At 39.4% G+C, this 21,281-nt stretch overlaps 1 protein-coding gene across 5 annotated transcripts in view; it reads left to right on the forward strand.

The window, feature by feature from the left end:
* Window positions 1-21,281, forward strand: part of PLEKHG1 (pleckstrin homology and RhoGEF domain containing G1) — a 126,415-nt gene that overhangs the window by 54,278 nt on the left and 50,856 nt on the right. The window contains exon 1 of one of the 5 annotated variants that reach the window (XM_068184592.1): window positions 4,663-4,685. The exons of 2 other annotated variants lie outside the window; for them this stretch is intronic. The gene's annotated coding sequence lies outside the window, so the exon portion shown is untranslated. Of the gene's footprint in view, window positions 1-4,662; window positions 4,686-18,644; window positions 18,892-21,281 lie in introns of those variants that run through there. 2 more of the 5 variants (XM_068184590.1, XM_068184591.1) reach the window with 2 other exon arrangements.

Raw genomic sequence — 21,281 nt, forward strand, 5'->3', positions numbered from 1 at the left:
GGTTTTCCTTACAAGAAAAAAAAAAATCTGATCTGTTTTGAGTTTGTTTTGTTGCTCTTATTCAGATACTGCAGCAACAGTAATATTGCTGTTAGTGTATAATGGAGTAAACTGGGCTAGACGATGATGTATCTCCTTGGTGCAATGGAGGCTGTTTTTTCTCTCATACTCCCTGCATTTAGGCTCTGAAGGAAGGATTACATATGCCCATAGTTGAAAACTTTTTTGAGCTTTAGGGAGAGTTAGTGGGAATGGACCCTCAAACAGGTGTCATGGCCACGAGCACAGTTGTTTGAACTGAAAGTGATCACCCAGGCTCCACCTGGCAGAAGAGTGCAGGAAGAATGCTGGTTTAGACCCAACAAAAGCAAGTGTTCATGAATATGTTATTTTTGCTGCAAGTTTAACATGTAACAGTAGTACAGAATATGTCTGCTCAGAGGCATTTAACTTGGAATTCAGGGTTGAGTTGTTCACATCAAAGAGGAAACTCAACCAAAATATTCACTCAGATTTTGAGAGCTCAACTTTTAATTTTTTAAATTGTTATTATTATTTTTACTGTTTTTTAGATCTGCACATCTGAATGTAATGCTGATACTGCTGGTAAGACTTTAAGAGTGAACAGGTTCCAGGGGAAAATCGAAAGCATAATAGCTTTTGGTACCCAGTCTCTTGTGGAATGGAGTCAGATCTTTTGTTTTTTATCAGAGAAAGGGTCATAACCTCATCAAGCATTCCCTCCCTTCCTCATGACTCCCCAAAGGTGCAGTACTTTTAATTGCTTTTGGCAGATAAAAGCTATGAGGAAGTCGGGGAATATGTTTTATTTTATGTTACTGTCATTAGTCTGAACTAGTTCTTAATCTAAGATTACAAAGACATTGTTTATAAGGATATATCTACATTAGTTTCTGTTTGTTTCTACTTCTCTAAGTTATAGAAGGCAAACTGTAAAAGGTCTTAGATCCTTAACTAACTGAAAATTGAAAATGTTGTAAATGCTTCAAATTCAACACTTTCCTCTTTGTTTACAAAATCATTGAGCTTCTCTGCTTATTAGCCCAATATAATGACTGTATCTGTAGTCCATATACAACGCTGACTCTTTTTCATATATTTCTACTTGCTAGGTCTATGTAAGAATAAATTGTGAAGTGACATGGGGTGTTTCTAATTAATATAGCAAGTGAACTAAAATACAAAGCCTTGCTTAGCTCTTGATCCTATTTTTGTGGAAAGACTTCTAAATCATATCATCAAGGTAGCAAATAATCTATATTGTATGCTTAAATTCTATATCTACACTATTCTGGCAGTATATGTTTTATTCAGCATTAAATATAATCCAGCAGTGATGGTGGGGATTTGGTGGTCTCGTGGCTGTTCCTCCTTTAAGCTGAGTAATGTTAAAAGAGCTGGTGGCCCTTCTCCTGCTACATTTGCACCAGGATGTTGTCAGTGCCTGCTCAGAAATCAATGTTCATGTGACTGTATCTGTACTTTCCTTGGCATGTCTAAAAGTGCTGCCTTTAATGTATTGGTCTCTGGCCTTTCTCTTTGTTTTAGGGAAAACCCTTCTGTGTTTTCAACCTAGCATTACTCTGTAAAAATGCATATTTACAAAAAGAACTGAAATTTCTTTGTAGGAAAATACACTCCACGACAGAGCTGTGACATTGTCACAGTCTAGGCACGTTGTGTAATTGTGATGGAAGAGCTTTTAATAAAAAACAAAACAAAACAAAAAGAGCAGGAAATGCTTTGAGTGAATTCATGGACATATAACTTCTAAGTAAGATATGTTTAATATATGAGTGGGGAACTCTACTTAAGAGGACAAGTGAGATTGCTCTGACCTTCATTCTTTGTTCAGAAGAACAAAGTTAAGCATATGTGATAAAGATAAAAGTGCACATTGCTGTTTGGTGAATTCACTATTGATATTTGAATGTGGTGGCCAAAGCCAAGCCTGTAAAAATGGGAAACTTGGAATCAAATCAAGTGTTACCTGACAGAGTAGTACTTTTTGATACATGCAGCCAAACCCTGCTTTCCCCAAATTCTTCATGTGTATTAGAAAGGTCCATGAAATTCGTCCAATAACTTCATTTTTGAACAAGTGTGATATAAAAACTCCATTTTTTGGATGCTGATTACAGTAATGAAAGGAACCAATCTGTTCCTGGTCATACTGCAAAGAGCTGAAAAGACAAACACTGTTCTCATAAATTTTAGTTCAGGAAGATGTGGCTCATTTGCTTAGTTGCTGCCTGAAGGAGGGAGCTGGAAGATGATTAAGTTAGTTTTCTGTTTGTTTGTTCAGAGGCTTCAAGTGTTATCATTGGGTTGAGTTTATTTTTCTTTTTTGATCAAAGTTAGGTGCAGAACTGCAAAGTTTAAAATTGCTATGCTGATGGTGAGAAACAAGCTGTCTCCTTTGCTCCTTTCCTCTTTGCCATCCCAGCTCCTTTTTCCCCCATCCAGCCCTAAAACCTTCCGTAATTACTTTGATGATTGAAATTATGGAAATGTTCCCAGTGGTCCAGACCTGCCAGTAGTAATTAAATCTCAGGACTTGTCAGTCTTTTCAATTTAAAATTAAGCTATGTAAAGCCTATCTGAAGACATGATTTTCTTATCTCTAGGGGCCCTGACTCACTTCATACTTTAATATGATTTCTAGGGAGTAAACATACTTTATCTTTAATTCACACAGCTGTTAAAAAGAATTAATGAAAAACCTTCATTACTTAGTTTCTTTCCATTTGCAGCTTCCTTGTTGCAAAATTTGGTCAGAACACATGAAAGAAGGGGCAGATAGTTTCCCTGAAGCTTAAATGAGCAGGCTGTTGGCCCCCACCCATGAAGTATATTACTTAGGTTTGTGGGAGCCATGTAGTTGCTGATGTGATAACTGCTGAAGTTAGGTTCTGGAAAATACAGCGAGCTTTCTTTTAAATGTATTGCTTGGCATGCGCATAGCTGTTTGACAAACACTGATGGAGCATTCAGTTGTAGTTGTTATTCAGCTTAGCACTTATTCAGTGTATCTATTGCCCCCCAGTATAGCTAGAACTTATCTTTTAATGCTGGGATGACTTCAAGTAATATTTTGACTCTTTATGAACAACTTTACTAAGGCATGCATTGTACTAATGATACTACAAGCCGTAGTGAACACAGCCAGTAGATAGTGAGCAATAACAGGTGTTTTAGAACATGTGGTAATTGCACATCTGGCATGCCCTGCACTTCAAACAGCTAATTGATACTTCTGGGACCTAAACTCTTGTACTCTTTAAGGGCTAGAACTGACTGTTTAAACGTCATTGCGGGTTCCTTATTAGGCACAGTGCTCTACCCTTTGCTTATCTACTAACATTATTTATGTCTGAAACTCACCTCATGCAATTAGCGTGCGTGCGGCTTTGCTAGCAAGTGGTACCATATACCATAAGGGTTTTTGTTCAAAATGATCTTAGAAACAGGGAAGACTCTTGCTTACATAGCTGCATGGCAGTAGTGTTTTCTCTCTTTTCCAGTTGTTTCCGCTCTTTCTAAAGATTTGCAAGCTTTCAGTTTAGGATTAGGAAAATATAGTACTTACAAAATTAAAACCCTCAAAACAAACAAAATGGAAAACAGCTCTCTGTCTCTCCATAACTGTGTTTGAAGAGAAGAAAATTTAGTATTCATGCATACCATGGAAAAGAAGTTAAGCTGGTACATTTTAGTCTGTTTTCAGTAAAGAGATAGCCACTGTGGCTTTGCTGCTGCTTGGTAACTTCAGTAATCTAACCATGTGTCTAGAAGGGAGAATAAAGAAAGAGATGTTGTATATGTAAAGATGTGCACTTCAGAAGTTTGAGAAGATTATGCTTTTGTCTTTAAGTTATTATAGTTAATTCAATATACAACAAATGTATTGTCTTTTGGCAGAAAATAGAATTTTTCTTCCTATTTCTCTTGACACAATATATGAGTCTAGGTTGGTGATGGGGTATGTGCGTGTGGTGGGGAAGTTACTGTTTTAAAAAGTCTTTTCTGTCAGTCTTTTCTGTAGTCTGTACAAGGAGCTTGAGTCCTAAACATAGTGCAAATTTATCAAGCAGCATTTCCCAGACAGCTTATGGAAAACAATCCTGGAGGACTCCCAAACTTAAATTACTGAAAGATACTGCTTGCTGTGCCTGCAGCTCTCTGGAATTGGAATGTAAAACTGGCAGTGGAATAAACGCACTCCCCAAGGAGGCTGAAGATGCTGCAGAGCAGCAGACAGGGAAAAAGAACTTTCCTGAAAGAACAAAATACGCTTTGCTTTTTTTTTTTAACCTTATTCCTCTTTGAGGCCTGCAGTGATGGCAGATGTTCAGTTCAGTATCCAAACTGGGGTTTTAAAATTGGAATGAAAGGATGGCTCTTAGCTGCTCGTTTATCCTGTGCTGAAGGTCTCCAGGAGAGTGACCAGTTACGCAGCTTCACTAGTGCATGAGTAATCACGGCAGGGTGGGGCAGAGGGCTCTCTCTGCAAGTGTGTTTCTGGACAATAACATTTCTAGGATATTTGAGAAGCACAGTACCTAATTATCTTCTCTTTCTTGGCTAAACTGAGCTGTATGGTGTATATAATTATGCTTCCAGAGAAAATGAATCTGCATTTGCTGTAGGAAGAGTTTTTTGGGGTAAGCTTTTCCTATTTTTTCACCTTTTCCATATTTCTCTCTTTTGCCTGCTTTCTCTAAGAGTTTTCACCAATATTTGTAGTTCTTATAAGATCTTAAAACCAGAATATTTTCTAAATTTCTGATAATGCTGTTCTGTAAAACTATGTATGGCTTTTTTTTGTTAATCTTTTCTTTTCATGTACCAGCTATATAGTGTAATAAACATTGGGTGTTGAGTCTTTTAAAATAGAAGATTTATTGTGCTATTTTAATTAATTTCTAAGGTAAGCTAATTTCTAATAATGAAATAGTGAGAAAAATGACAAATAGTGACACCTTGTATTTTCATGACAAAATTTTGAGAGGAGGGTCTTTCCTGAATTGGCCATGGGGATAACCAGTCTCTTTGGCCATTGAAGCTTGTCCATCTCTGTGTGCATGTGTTCTGTCATCTCAGTCAAGCACCTGAGTGTCTTTAATTCACTACCTGAGTGACAAATGTTAAATGCTGTGGGGCTGATTTGATCATCATGGTAATTGCATTTTGTATGGGTTGACATAGCTATATAAGAATGAAAAGCTGTGTTACAACCCGAAATATGTTATTTCTGGATGTTTCATTTGCCATTTCTCTTTGAGATGGGGGGAAAGAAGTAGAAGATATAGAGAGAAACTGCAGACTTTGAGTGTTTTAGAGATGCTTCATGATGTGCTTATACATAAACCATAGAAGTGCAAAGTCTTTTTTATTTTGGGTGTCAGCATAATATCCGATTCCTGTCACTGCGAATGTTGTTTTATCTCTAGAGATTGATTTGTGGAAGTGTGATGTGCAGACACATGTGAAAGCACAAGTAGTTGTTGTCTTTAGTTAAAGGTTAGGGAGATCGTGGCCTCACATATCATTCTAGTTTCCTTTTGTGATTGAAAGATTTGCTCTCTCTAAAAGTTGATAGCTATAGGAAAAAAAATGCTTTCCGGAAGCATTTTTCTTTAGCTTGCTGACTTTCTAAGTTCAACAATTTACCATTCTATGCTTCAAAATAAGTCACTTCTATGTCTTGGCCTCCATGTAAGTGATCTACAAAGGGTGGATTGAAGAGAAGCTATACTTGTGAAGCTATACTTGCAGCTATATATAAGCTACACTTATATATAGCTATAAGTGAAGCTGTTCTGTGCAAGCATACTTGTGGGAAAATGTGGGAAGAAAGGAAAAGGATACATTTAACACTGCCCAAAGGAACTATATGTTAAAGAGATAGAAAGTCCCAAAATGTACATCTGAAATCATTGAGGCTTACTGCAACTCGGTTTTGTTTGAATCAGCTGACATGAAGCGATGTCTGTTCAGAAACTAATGTGCCATGTGTGCATTTCTTCACACACACACATGTACACAGGCACACACAGACACACACACACACACACATGTTGTTAGATTTCTTAATTCCAGTTTAATCAATAACACTGCATGCCGGGAGCTGAAGGCTGTATTTAAATGAGGATATAAGGAGGATATGGTCTGTCAGTCTGCCTGTCTGTCATCAGGTTCTTATGCTTTTTAATAACCCACAACACCTCCCCCGAGGTCCTTTGATAGGTAAGGGCATGGGCATGTTTTCTAGCTGAACCTGCAAAAACCATCTGTCCAGTCTTTGGGACGGCTCAGCCTGGGTTTTGTGCAGCTCCAGAGTGCAGGTACCTTTGTTCTCTCTGAGGTTTCCAAACACAGAGGAAACTCTGGTGCAGTGTGCAGTGACAGAGGGGATAATTCCTTCTCCCCCAGTAGCCCTTGGGCCATGCACTCCTATGCATAGGAGGGTCACTCCCTCCTATGGCAGGAGCAGTCCTGCAGCTGCCCAGCTTGAGCAGAAGCCTGGTGCAGGTGGAAAGGGAGCTGGGTGTCCACCGGACTATTACTGCTGGAGTGAGCTCTTAGTGGGCTTGAAGGTGTGTGATCCAGAGTGAGAGGAGAGAGGCAAGCCCACCAGTGGGCTTAACAGGGATTTAAAGTGACTCCCTTGGAGTGCTCTGGGACTGGACTTGTCTGAAAATTAAGATTATAAATACATTTTTCTGTCAATTCTATCCTTATTTTAGCATTTAATCCTCCTGCAAGGATTTAAATTAGCATATAAACCAGATAACTGTTTCATTACAATCTGTCAAAAGGAGTAAGAAAATATTTTTAAACTATTAAGAAAATATTTTTTAAAGATGCATTTTTTTCGGTGCCTTTAGAGTACAGACAGAAAGACAGCAGATGGAAAATGCATTACATTGTTTCCTTCAGGGATGAATGTCTTAAATGACAAGAGCAAAAATTTGGGGAGGTATGTTTTTCCTGTGTATGGTGTGGATTTTTTTGCAATGCATATAAATATGTTTTAATCATGTTTGCTAGCAATGTCAGGATACTTTATGCATTTCCACAACCATGTCTGGGTTTTGGGAATAGTCTATAGACTACATGTCCAGTTACTGTAATCTTGGATGGCTTTTTGTAATTAATTTATTTTTGTAACCTGGGGCTTTCCACTGCACTGAATACTTACTGACCTTTAATTTCATTTACTGGAGGGTGGAGAGGAAAGAGGAGAAAAGAAAGGCTTTAGGAAATCCCTTTCCCCACCCTGTAGAAGAAGGTAACTTTCTGTTTAAGTCTTCTTTGGGTTTAAAGGCTGTAAGCAGAGGAAAAAATACAGATAATTTTGCATCCTTCATGAAAGCCAAATGTTGAAAGCAAATTATCAAATATTCAGGAGCATTACAAATTTGATTCAACCTCTGGAATAGATGAGTAAAATGTTTGTAGTCCCTGCTGAACAACCTTTATGCTGATACATTATTATTACTAATATGCTCTAGTCAATATTTCAATAATGCTCACTTAAACAGGGTAATTTTTAAATGGATTTTGCTTTGGATTAATAATGCACACAACAGATCATTAATCTCTTAAGATGTTTTTCTTTCTACTTAAAGATTATCTAGTTTTCTCAAACTGAAAATATTTCTTCATGCAATTACTTACTTTTTTGCTAGATTAATTTAATCTGCTCCTTTATTTCCTTTTTAAATCAATACCAGACATTTCGTATAAAGTAATATTTTTCTGTTGTGATCCAAAAGGTTGGGTTTGTCAGCTACTTTCCTACAGCTGGAGGAAATCTGTTTGTTCATTTCTTAACCTTTTGACATGTCTGTTTTTACAAGCCTGGCTGTTTGTGATGGGGAACTGAAGTATAGAGTAACAACTACAGAAGGAAACATCTCTTGTTATGATCAGAGTGTAAAATGAGCCCAATGCAGTGAGGGGGGAGTAGGTTTACACAAGATGTTTTGCACACTGGTAATAAAAAGAAGAGACCCTCTTCTACCTTCACACAATTGTGTGTTGAATTTTCATGTGGTGCAATAAAAGGTGAATTTTTAAAAGTTTTATTCATATCTCTTGGACATATGACTGTAAAATTGACTTGCAAATAGTTTAGACCACTAATTCTCTACTGTAAAAGGAGGCTCAGCAAAGTCACAACTGTATTTTCCTTCTGTTCATGTGTCAAGTGAGACAAGTCTGAAAAGTCAATACCACAGAGCCCTGTGTGAAGTTGCTAAAATGCCCTTGCTGTTGTAACAAGCAGGGAAATGCAGGATTTTATAGCGTTTGGAAAGAAATCAGTTGACAGGGTCTGCACACTCAGTGTTTTCTCATGGCTGACCCCAGCCTCATGAGTGTCCCAAGTCGATGGTGCATGTAGGTGCTGAAGAAAGAAGTTCTGTCTGTCTTCTGACTCAGAGTGTTATATCTATCAAACCTTCAGGTTCAGCAACTCAGTGCCAGTCCTACTTTTATCACACTTGGAAAGCATAACCATTATGTTGAAACTTTTTAAACTTGCCTGTGTTTTTCCAGTAAGAGTGGCAAGTTGTAATTGTGACAACAGATCCAGCTTTGTCCTTCTTTCTCAAAATAAGGTGTATCATCTTGCAACAGATGATTATTGTGCACATATTTATGCCTTATATATAAATAAAATATAAAGTTGAAAGGTGTTTTCCTCTCCTTATGTCATAAAAACCATATCTGAATGTGTTGCAGTGCCAAAGGACACCACAGTGATTACATGTGATATAAGCACACGAGAGATGGCTTCTGCACGAAACTGAGGAACAGTTAAGGGTCTGCCTACAGCAGCAAAAGTATCAGAATGGGCGCAGTCTTGTTCTGGACCCTACAGATGCACTACCTGAGGCTTCTGTTGCCAGTGGGACTGGGAATCTGTGGTAGAGAGCCAGCTATGCCCTAGCACAGGGCTGATGGCAGACACTGCAGCATCACCTCTGGGTTATGCAGACAAAAAGGGCTTGTCTTCTAAGTGCATTTAACATTATTCTCTTGGGCTACTGATAACTAATTACTAATGAAAAGTATTATTTTTCCCCCCATTTTAGTAGGGTGGCTATTTTAGCTTCTGATCTAAATACAGTAAATATTTCCTTAAAACTCACATGAAAAAAGTCCATATCTAAGCACTTTGAAAATTTGAAAACCCCGACATGCTGCATGTTCATCCCCTCTGTACTGATTTGGCAAGTCCGAAGTTTTTTTCTTTTCTTTCTTTTTTTTTTTTTCCCTCTCCTTAAAATGAATCTTTTTCAGATGAGAATGTGGAGTTGCATAGTGAATTACCTTTATTTGTGCAAAGTATAAGCTGTCACTGCCCACACCTATTCATCTCTGTAACAAGGGGGATAAATGAAAGGGGCAAGTGGGAGTGCTAAGGAGGGATTCCTAGCTACATCACAATGTGCAGGGTAATATTACAGGCTCAAAGCAGAGCCACTGGTATCAGCAATATGTTCCTAAACCAACTGTGTTACTCTGAAAAGAGAAAAGCAAACATAAGAGTGTCAATACAGGGGTGGGGGGGGAATGGTGGGCTCCAGTATAACACACGTAGTGCATACTGCATAATTGTTTTCCTGTTTGCTAATGTTGATTATCAGGTATTTTATCTTAAATATGCTTCTTGACACCTTTGGATGTGAGAGATAGTGCTGACATAGTGAGGCTTGGAGTTTGAGCTATCCTTTTCATAATAAATAGAACTTGATAATGAAAATACTTCATGATCCCTCCACTTACAAGTCTGGCAAATCCCTATGATACTAATTTGCTCCCATCCCTGTATGTCAATGTTATTGTGACTGCTAAGAAAATCCATAAAATATAAGACCACAACTCAAAATCTTACAAATTGGCAGTGGTGGCTGTCTAACACTATTGAGTAGCTAGGCATTCTGTTCTTGCTTTCCTGGGCTTTCATCCTCTCACATTTGTCCCTGTGCAGTATTCTTCCATTGTAGAGTTATTGGCAGGTGCAAAAGTATTATCAATAAATTATCAGCTGTATCAGGATTTTTTCTTAAATATTCTTCTAACAGGAAAAAGTCCTATTCCCCGTGGGTATGAATGAGTTGTAAATAAATCACATATCCAACATATATCAATATATGTTAAATGTAGTGATCAAACTGGGTAATATTCTGTACAATCCTCTGGCAAATACTTCTAGAAACAGTTTGTGACAATGCTGTTCTTTGAATCCTAAAAATGACTTCATGTTATTACCCTTTAAAAGGCAAAGGGGATTATGGATATTGAAGCTTCTTCTTGATAGTTTCAGTGAATCTGTGCTGTGTTTGTTGGGAGGTGCTTTTTACCAGTCTCTCTCTGGTAATTTTGCCATTGAAGGTCTCTTACCCATGGTGATGCCCTGGAAGCTTCTCTTCTTTCCATCAATGTGCACGTTCTTGTCACAGTTTAGCTGTGTCACTCTTCAGTTTTTGATGTTGCATTTTTCTGAGTCAAGATTAGCTGTAACAATTGCCATGCAAAAGGCAGCAATATGACCACAGTCAGTTTGGCTGTTCTGGCTATGAAGTGTTCAGGCATTCAGTGCAAGATGCCTTTGTCACTATTTTCAAAGAACTTTGCTGTGATTTCATCAGGAGGGGAATGTTTCTCCCACTTTGTTTTTCCAACCTTCAAAATATTTTGCAATGAATTTGTAATTGGCAGGGTCTGTGCATAGTTTAAAGGTTTGAAGTGTTTCAAGTCTGTTAGTTTTACATTATAAAGAACGTGTATTAACTGAAAACTCATTGAAGAGGAAATTTCGTATCTTTTGGTACTCTGTTAAGTGATACTGACCAATTTTAAAAGGGACTTTTACTCTCATGCCATTTGGCCTGGCAAGGAATATAGCCATTATTATGGCCTGGCAAGGAATATAGCCATTATTATGGCCTGTGGTATTAAGAGATACATGATTTTGGATACTGAAATAAGTATAGCTGATTTCATCCATGGCTGTATTTGGAAATTAGTCCAAAAGAAGAAAAAAATTGAGTAAACCCACCATCCGTCTCTTTTGCTGAATAAAGTTACTTGAAGTGAACCAGCTTGCAAATAATTTCATCATCTTACTAAATTGTTACGGCTGGTCACCTGTTTGCATTCTTTTACTGACTTAATTACAAAAACTTCAAAAATCTTTTGTCAAGATCTTTGTTAAGGGAACACTTCAATAGTGACAGAATTTCTATATAAATGTAAAAGTTAATGAAATTCTGCCTATGTGAGTCATACATTATAAGTAATGCCAAAGAGGAAAGAGTAGGGGACTGCCCAGCTAAACTTCTTTTAACCTGTGCCTCTTTGCAATAAAATAATGGTAGTCAGGGTTTCCAAAGAGATGAGGGTTTGAAAAGTGAGCATGCCAGCTAATAGCTGTGGTAACAGGCTGAAGGCGGTGGAACAATACCAATGTAGCGGCCTCTCGGTGTGTCTCTGCGCCTCGGAGCTCAATAGTGAATGCGCAGCATTGTTCCGCTGTGAAAAGTCTCGGGGCGCTGGGGATGTCAGGGCAGACCGAGGGAAACTGATTTTCAGCTTGTAGCCTCCTTGTCAGAGGGCTGGGAGAAGCCTGGGGGCAGTTGGGCATTCCTCAGGGCTCCTCTGCTCTACCAGCTTCGTTCTGGTCTGTGGCGAGGCCCCTGCAGGGATCTGCCGCTCAGCACTGTGCCCCTGGGAGACCGTGAAAGAGAGGGGAAGGATTTTTTTCCCCTCATGATGGGTTTCATGTTTGAATGTTAAGTGAAAGCTTTTCCTGAGGGAAGTTGGAAAGCAATATTTGAAATTAAGGAAAAGCGTGGACATAACAGAAGTTATTTCATTGAGGATTTGCAGCTTAATGGTCCAAATTTAGTCACAGGTTTTGGAAGAAGAGAAATGCTTAACTGTGTGGGGGTTTGGGCGTTTCTTAAATAAAAAAAGACTCTAGATAAGTCATGAGAATGGCTCTTAAGTGAATTACCTTGTAAGCTCCCATGTGTGTAGGCCACGGAGTTGAGAAAGCTTTGATGTTCTCTCTGTAAACAGGAATAACAAAAAGAATTGGGTTTTAGTATGGCTTGTTGGGAAAATCCTGCAGTTCCACCACAGAGTTAATAGATGTTCCCCTCCTGAGCTCTCGCCCTCACCTGTTTTAGGCTGCAAAATTGGCCTTTGTGGCCAAGTTTGTCCAAGTCCAGGCTGTATGTTTTGGATTTGAGAATTTGGTTTGGATTCTAGCTCTAATATTTTAAAAGGAAGGATTTGTGTAGCGGTGCGTTTGGGGGGATCCCCCGGGGGTGTCCCCAGTGTTGGGTCCCCCTAGGCTGTGAGTTCACTGGTAGCAGCAGGCAGGCAAGGAGACTCCGCACGCCTTCTGAGGGTGCTCATTAGAGGAGGGTTTATTGGGGGCCCTACCCCCGGGAGGCAGCATGGTTTCTGAGGGAGAGGGGGGGAAGGGGAAGGGGAGAGAGGGGCTGAGAGGGCACCGGCCAGGAGAGCTGGAGAAGAGAGAGAGCACCGTCCCCCCGGCACACTGAACAGGGAGATTCAAAGTGGGCACGGAACAGATCGGGCCAATGGGATTACAGACACAGGATACTGCAGGGGAGGATCACAGGCTTGGAATAAACCATGCATTTTTAAGGTGAGACAGAGCATACCATTTAACTAAAATATAACACCACAGATTTGCTGCTTCTTTGTCACAGAAAACAAGCAAGTGAAAAACCCAAGCAAGGAAAGTGGTGGGACTGAATGTCCCTATCTGGGAGAAATATAAAGTGTGAAGGAACAAACTGAGAAAAATAACTGCTTTAGCTGTACTAACTGGATTTAAATAGGAATCTAAGTTTCTGTTTTCCCTGTCTCTGATCTAAACACTGAGATTAGTCTGAGTTGTTTACTGAATACCAGCGGGTTTAGATGTTGTTTATTGTAGTTAACAAGAACTCTGAAAACTGGCCTATATAGAGGTGCTTGAAGGCTGCTAAAGAGAGGTAAAATGGTACTGACTATAAAAGCCAGAAAAGCAGAAGGATGGTAGCAGACAGCTGTTATCTGATGTCTTTTCATGAATGTTTTAAATCTCAGCTACCTTGCTGTGAACCACAACATGGTACATTTTCAAGAGGTTTCATGCCCCTCTCTTGTTTGCATTTGTCAGGGTTTTTTTTTTCCTCCAGATTGACAAAAAATTGAATAATAAATCCAATGGTCAAAAGAAATCTGAAGATTCCTTTTTTATACTAACTTTCTTTGTATGGTGTTACATGTCTATGTCTATAAAATTCAATGAATATACCCCTGAATAGGAATGTTAGAGAATTTTGGTACTTTGAAGTCAGTAGGATTATTTTTCTGTAGCTGTCGGTAAAGAAGGCACAGGGATTCTGCAATATATACACCTTTAATAAAATGACTGTCTGGTTCAAATTAAGCTTTTTATTGCTCTGATAAGAAAGCACAGAGAAAGGTTTATGACTCAGGAAGTCAGTTGCTGTGAATTATGCACCAAATGTTCTCTGTAACCAAGTCTGGGCCTCTAATCTGTTTGCTTCTTGCCCTGTGGCTTCTGAAGTGTGATTGTTGTCACTGTTAATCTTGAATTCTGATATGTCAATAAGTGTTGCAGGCATTAATACCATCTGCATATGGATGCAGAGGCTGCACTGCTCTGTACACTGACATTGCAGATATATCAATCTCAATTCATGCTTTGCTTCTTGAATACAAAAACTCTAAGGAAAGTATTGCTTGTTGGGATAGGAATTTTGCTCTCAGTGGTTTGTGTCCATGAAATAACAGCAAGGAAGTAGTAGGAAGTATTGTAGATGCTGCAGAAGGGCCTTAAAGCAACTGTGAAAGCATTATGAAGACTTCTTCATCACAAACGTGGATCTACTGGAGTGGTTTTCATAGACATGCATGAATAGCTGACAAGGGCAGGGAAGGGAATGACAAGGAAGGGAAGTTTCGTTTTCATGTAGCACTGTATTTTCTCTTTATTGCAACAGGCAAGGACATTGAGAGGAGAGATGTAAAGCATGATGCCCATAATTTAAAAATGCAGATGTTCTCCCCATGCTCCAAGGGGTAATTTGGAAAGACCAAATCAAGGTAAATGGCAGTCCTGATGTGATGGGGTCATCAGCAGAAAATAAAAAAATGAAGAACTGGAGTGGCTGCATTTTTAAGGATCTGATGTTTGTGGCAGCAACAAGACACCTTTGATTTTTCTGCTGTGACCTGTTATTTTGCTGCCATTTGGCAGTCTTAGTCTTCTTGACCTTATTTATGTAAAATTCCACACTTAGCTGTAGAAGCAGTACAGTGAGAAGGCATTGTGTATGTTAAACTCCTTTGAACCTGAACATCTGCTTGGTTTCTTTTTATTTATTTTCATTTAAAGGTTTGTGAGATATCAAAATACTGATTATTGGATTTTGTAAAAATGAGCTGCAGTCATTTATTAAATCCAGAATTCTTTAACTGTCATTGCCTATGTTCCTGTTGAACTGGGATTTTGAAAGAGCTGTTAGCTTACTGTTGTAATGCCACCTTTAAAATAAGACCTAATGTTCCCTTTCAGGAGGGTGAGCACAAGAAAACAACTGACTTGAAATGCCAGAGCCAGTCTGTGGTGCAGCCAGACCACCAATATGTCTTAGTTCCAACCTGTGTACAATTTAAGGATTCTTCTCCCCAAGACATAAACATGAACACTGCTTTCTGCAACTTATATTTTTATTCAAGAGAGAAGAAGAAAGTTTTCATTTTATTGCAAATGTGAACATCTGTTAGGAGGAGCCTACTGTTACTATTTCAGTTCTGTTTCAAAATTCTGGTTGCTTCCTGAGGTGCAGAGGTTCCAGTAAGTGGCTTTAGTTCGAAACCAAATGGGAGAGATTGTTTAGCTGTATTTAAAGAAAAACATCAATTATTTAAAGCTTCTGCAGCTTGCTTTTATTTGGCATCTAACATTGTCTGCTATATCAGAGAACTGGCTTTTATAAATGTGTTTTGCTTCATGCAGGATTTTCACTGGAAAGATTTGTAAGTCAACAGAGAATTTGGAGGCAGAAGCAAACAAAACACTAGTTTAAAAGTTTAAAAGAACTAATCTATTTGTGCTAGATACTGAAGTTACAAGTTATATTGAAAGTGAAAGAGGTGAGTTGTAAAAGGATGTCTTCTTTAGGGTCATACAAGTTTTTCATTGGAGCTAGCAAGAATGATTCATAGATGCTATGTTTCCTTCTTCTGAGACTGTGTCTCCTTCTTTAAAGTTTATTTTACCTGCTTTAAAGTGAGTGACAGTTAACAAGTTCCAACCTTAAAAACCTCCCAAGGTTCTTGGTAAAGCAACAAATGTTGTGAGCTATATTGGCTGCTAGCCAAGTCCCGCTATGTGCTTGTGCTGCAGTGGCCTTTGAAAAGCTGTGAACTTCAGTAGCAACTTTAGGTTGATTAGATGAAGTTGAAAACAGTAGTTTGTTACATGTTGGCCTGGCAGGACATTTGCTCAGAGCAGTAGATTAATCCTGGAAGAAGTAAAAACCAGACGTGGTGTCCAAGCACTGTTACAGTGACACAGTGTGGCATGGAAAGTCACTGGTAAGGTGCCCGCAGCAAGGCCTGATCCTGTGTGGTGCTGGGTGGAAGGAAAGCTACATGTGGATTTTCATTCTGGCACAACAGTTTGAGTGTAAAAGTACTAAAACGTTCAAGCAGCATCATGTTGAACACATTTCTCACACTTCTTCACTAAATGCCAGTATGAGCGAAGAAAAGTATGTAAAAGCTTTGATTGCTTGTCATCTAGGGTATTACCCCACCTTGTCATCTAGGGTGTTATTCCTCTGTGTGCATTCACATCTACAAATCTTCACTGAATTTTCATTTGCTCTGATATGGAAAATAATTTAACTGTGCCTTTTAAAAATTCTTTTTAAAGAGGAGAGAAGCCAGCCTTCAAAATTGACAAGGAGATGCAAAACAATTCTTCTAAAAGGCTTTTAAATGGAGGATTGGATCCATATGCTCTGTTTGTGTTGCAGTATATCAGCAGCATGTGATGGCTTGTTCCTTTTGTTAGGTGTCTCTGCAGCACTGTGTACAGATTAAATAGCTACTGCATTGCAGAGAGTTATTAATACATTACATTGCACTTCCAGGGAAGATGTCAGCGTGTCCTTTAGCCTGAACGTACCTTGTGGTTGAGTTGGGGTGATTTTTCAAAATTTTGCTGAGGATAACTTACTTTTTCAGTAAATTCTTAGCCAGCTGGGAACTATAGAATAACATTGTTCTTAACCTCTGTAAACTTCACTTATTGTTCAAGTTTAGAAAAATCAAAGCCTTGTTCCAAAATAAAAACACGTCACCCTTCTCAAATCTTAATCCTGATACACTAAAAATGTGTTCTTATGCCACTGTACATACAATAGAGGGAAGCAGGAGATGGGGCAGAGAAAGGTATGCAACTCCTAAAATATAATGCAGATAAAGAAAATGCATGAAATACCAGAAAATGAGAAGTGGGGCCAACCCATTATTTTTCTGACACATCTGTGTACTGCATTTGTGATGCACATCAGTAAAACGGGAGGCTTTTTGGTTTCCAGTCTTCTGCCTTGACACCTCTCAGAGCTGTGCATGTTTAAAGTGATGGAGGTTGAGGGGTTGTTCTTGGGGAAATTCTTATGTGTGGGGGAAACTTCTGCTGACTTATACATGGGGATGGAAGGGAGAGCTAAGGTCAGGTGTGGGTGTGCAGAGATGAAAGACCAAGACAGCGAAGTAAAGATCTCAGCTCTTTTTCCCTCTTCCCTCCACCCACAGGAGAGCTCCCTGTGCCAGTTCAGACCAGTGGCTAAAGCTCACACTGCAGTGCTGCAGCCCCTCTTTTTACCCAGCCCACTGAAACAGATGTGGGACGCTTTTTGTCATTGAAACTTCAGAGTTCAGGAGCTTTGTCACCACTAAATGATGAAGCTGCCGATACTACTTGGATATCTTAGGACTTCACAGAATTGACCAAGTAGTCTGGTTAATGCTCCACAGGTCTGTCCAGGAATTAGTTCAAATCTGACTTGGCAGTGATAAAAGCTTTGTGGGCAAGGTGGGCACAAAGTGTGAGGAAGCAGAAGTTCATAGTAGTAAATCATTAGCTCCTGACAGAAATATATGTGCATGTGGAACATAGCAAATGTATGCTATATTTGCCATATTCAAGTGATTTGAGTAGCTGAGTGCTGCACTGTAGATGTACTGAAAATTTTGGCATCAGTGTTGGCCATTCTGTGCCTTTGAGTGTGTCCAAGACTTACTGATATGTGGTAGCTCACTCTAAAGTGTTTTGCATAGATCTTGCAAAAAGATATTTTAACGTAAATATGTAAGTCTTAAAAAAGTTCTCATAAGCTGTGGGAGAATCCAGAGAATACAGACAGAGCCTATCTCTGTGATCTGTGATGTCAGCATGGCAGGCTGTAAACACCTGATCTTTTAGCCTGGGTAAAAGGGACTTTCACCCCAAGAGCCCTGATGTTCAGATCAAGTGTTTCACAGCTTTGCCAATGGTCTCAAGGCTGTCTTTGCTTCCTTTTCTACCTCCGGTTTTCTGCTGTAAGGCGTTGTTCAAGGACTGTGCTCTTTAGGAATACTCAGAATGAAGCTGAGGCTGTGTCATGTGCAAGGACACAGGTAGTGGATTTCAAATATAGTTTTAAAGATAGAATGCATCTTTGTGGGCTACGTTTCAGCATGCAGCTGTGAGAGCACACCTGGAAAGTGGTGCCAGCAGCTGGGAACTCTTCTGACTTCTTTTGCCTCCCAGCTCCAAGATGGAAATGCCACCACACCCTCTGCAGGGAAAGGAGATGTCAGTTTTCTCCTGGGTTAGCAGGTTAGCACCAGCCTATATCCTTTTTCTAGTTTTCTGTTTTTCACCTTTTCTTTTCTCCTGCTTCTCTCACTGTCTCCTCTCCTTTCTTTTTTTTTTTTTAATTTTTTTCTCTTTTTCCTTTTACTTGTCTGTGTTGTGATTTAGCACAGAACACTTGATGGTATGGTTTTCACATTTTCTTCTGAAATTCATTTCTCTTGCCTTGAAAAAAAACCCCAAACCACTGAAGCTTTGCAAGCATTCTGCAAAAGCCTGTTCCTGTTTATGTTAGGGCAGAATAAGATCCAGAATGCTTCCATTTCCTAGTATCATCCTATTATATTGCAAGTTCATGGAAGTTTCTGACATAAACACAGAAATTTCACAGTACCAGCAAGTGATTTATTTGCTTTACATGCTTATCAATATTGTTTACAAATCAAGGAAACAAATGCAGTGGAAGTGGGGGCTCTATTTGATGTTTGCTCAGTGTTGTGCCTGGAAAAATGGAAGTTAGTGGGTGTTGCTCAGTGAAGTGTGCATTTTAAAGTTACCCACCGTGATGCCCATTGTCCTGTCCCTGAATTGCATGATGTCATATGTCATTTAAAGCATGTAGTGATGCCGAAGGCTGTCGGTGCGCTGGGAAAAAGGCGATGAGAAAGTTGTGAATCAGGTTTCTGTAAAGCCTTTGTGTTTAGGGTTTTGATAGATAAAAGCTGACTCATGCAATATTTCTGGCGAAGGAGCTGTACAGACTAGTAAGAGCTTCTCATTTTACCTGAGTGCCCAATGAGCTAATTCGGGAACAGCTGAAGTCAGAGCCCGCGCCTCTCCTCTGCCGCACAGGTAGCTCGTGGGCTCTTCGGGGAGGACTGAAAAAGAGAGAGGACTTGTTCAGCCCGGGCTCGAGGAGCCAGAGACATTCCTCAGTGGTGAGATACTGTCGCAGAGGATTTTCCCTTGCAATAATGTTCTGGGGTATTAGCGTGCTTGGTTGTGACAGAGGCTATTCTGCTTTAAATACTGCAGGCAGTGGGGGTGGGGGGACGGTAATTGGACTGATAGAAGCACATTTCCCTTGTTGTGAGATTTCTAATAAATGGGATTTCTGTTCCTCAAAGTTCAGTTAAAATACTTGGCAGAGGATCGTTTATGACAGTCCAGGCTAGACATCTAATCCTGCAAATATTGTAGCTCTCTAGTGTGCTTTTTTTCACAGAGGGTGTTAGTTTTCGAACTGATATGTATTCATATATGAAATTTAGTGATTAAAAATCTGCTGACCTTCACTTGGATAGGATTCAGAGCAGAAGATACAGGGAGTGTATTTAAGATCATTTGGGATTGGAAGTGGATGGATTTTATTCTTTCTCAGTGAGGAAGTTGTAGAGTGTTTTTGTTTCTGAATTCCAGTGTTGCATTTTGAATTTGATACTGAATGCAGAAATTATTCTAAACTAGTTTGCTTAATTGTATCCACAGTATGAATGCTTTATTTGAAATATGAAGATATCTCAGGAATAAAAGCCAGGAAAGATATTTCTTGTAGTCTCATCGCTTTTTAGTAAACTCCAGAGGATGTGAAGACTGTAATTTCTGGTAATATTGACTTTGCAGATAACACCTGAGGTGCTCTTTTTCTTGCCAGGAGAAAGGCAATAACAATGCTAATCATGAATATAAATTAACATCAGAGTTTTTACTTGTGCAGTATGTCGTAAAATTTCATGTGCAGTAAACAACTTGGAGGAATAAACACCTCTATTTAGAAAGGACTTGGGGATCTTTAAGTCAGTTTTATATTTAAAGACAAAGCACTTTATCTCTCGTTGTATACTAATGTTCTAGCATAGCCAAAGTGCAGAGATAATGGAAAGCCATTTATCATTACCATGAATATAATTTCAGGAAGGAGGTTTTTGTTAAAGAAAAGCAAGTGATAGAAGAAGGTTATGCATTTTTGGTGAGAACTTGTTTATGACTGTGCAATGAAAATCCGAGACATGCCAAGATGGTTGTTTTGCATGTGCCTTCAGCCTTGTAACTAATATTAGAGTTGCCTGTTGGGATGAAACAGTAGTATTCCTTGCCCTTGCATGTCTGTGGAGCAGGGATGTGTCATTGTTCTTGCTGGGGAGCAGTCTGGGGTCGTGCCATGCCAGTGTGTGTGTGTGACACAGGAGCAGGGAGCTTTGCAGGGGCTGGGAAGGGGAGAGAGTAACTGAATTAATGCGAAGGCACAAACGAGAAATGACCTTGTTTGGGGAGCGTGTTTCCTTGTGAGTAGGGACAAGTAGTAATTATCCTCCTTTCAGTGCTGAACTAACAAGTAATTACTGTTATTCCTTAATTAAAGTATGCAAATTGCAGATTTCTTTTTTTTTCTCCCCAGACTGAGTTAAATACTGTTATTCACAACTGACAAAAGTTCTCAATATTATTTTGGTTCATCCTTGAAAAGGTTCAGTAACCAAAAGAAACCCTAACAAAAAAAGCAGTGAACCAGGCCAGACATGGGTCAGGGTATAGAAGACTTGCTCAGAGTGTGTGCCTCCACAGGCTCTGGCGGTACCTACAATTTCACACAGTGTTTGCAGACTGAGTTTTGATGAATGCACCTACCCACTGGTGCTGCTGCTGAAACTGGGAGGATAGGGTGGAGTGGGCTTGTAAATCAGTCCTATAGGGTACGGGACAAATTACTTGCTTTTTATAGTAAGTTTCTATGAAAGACGGAAATTTGCAAGAGGTTACAGGGTTTGCAAAGGCACTGGGTCAGTTATGATTCATAGAAAGCAATCCTGGGGGAGGCTGTTTACTCTCTCTTCACTCTCATTAGTTCATTTTTTAATTTCTCACCAGGCATTTGCTACAGACCTTAGGTAGCTGGTGGTAGATTGAAGTTACTTTGTGGTACAACTGCAGAATAAAAGTACTCTTTGGAGTTCTGAAAAACCAAATACAGACCCTGACAAGAGAAAAGAGGATGGGCATGTAGCTATGCAGTGACCTCCATTCAACTGCTCTCTGTCCTGATGCCCTTGTGGCTGCAGAAATAATCTAAAAACTCTTCCTAATTTTAACAGCGAGGGTAATGTAGAGGTTATTTTCCTGCCTGAGTGTTCTAAGATGATCAAGTCCAACTGTTAGCCCAGTGGTTATGCCAAGTCCAGCACTAAACCATGTCACCAAGTGCCACATCTACACATCCTTTAAATACCTCCAAGGATGGTGACTCCACCATTTCCCCATGTAGCCTGTTCCAGTGCTTGACAGACCATTTGGTAAAGAAATATTTCCTAATATCCAATCTAAACCTCCT

Source organism: Anomalospiza imberbis, chromosome 3, assembly GCF_031753505.1.
Source record: "Anomalospiza imberbis isolate Cuckoo-Finch-1a 21T00152 chromosome 3, ASM3175350v1, whole genome shotgun sequence".
In the NCBI taxonomy this organism is placed as follows: domain Eukaryota; kingdom Metazoa; phylum Chordata; class Aves; order Passeriformes; family Viduidae; genus Anomalospiza; species Anomalospiza imberbis.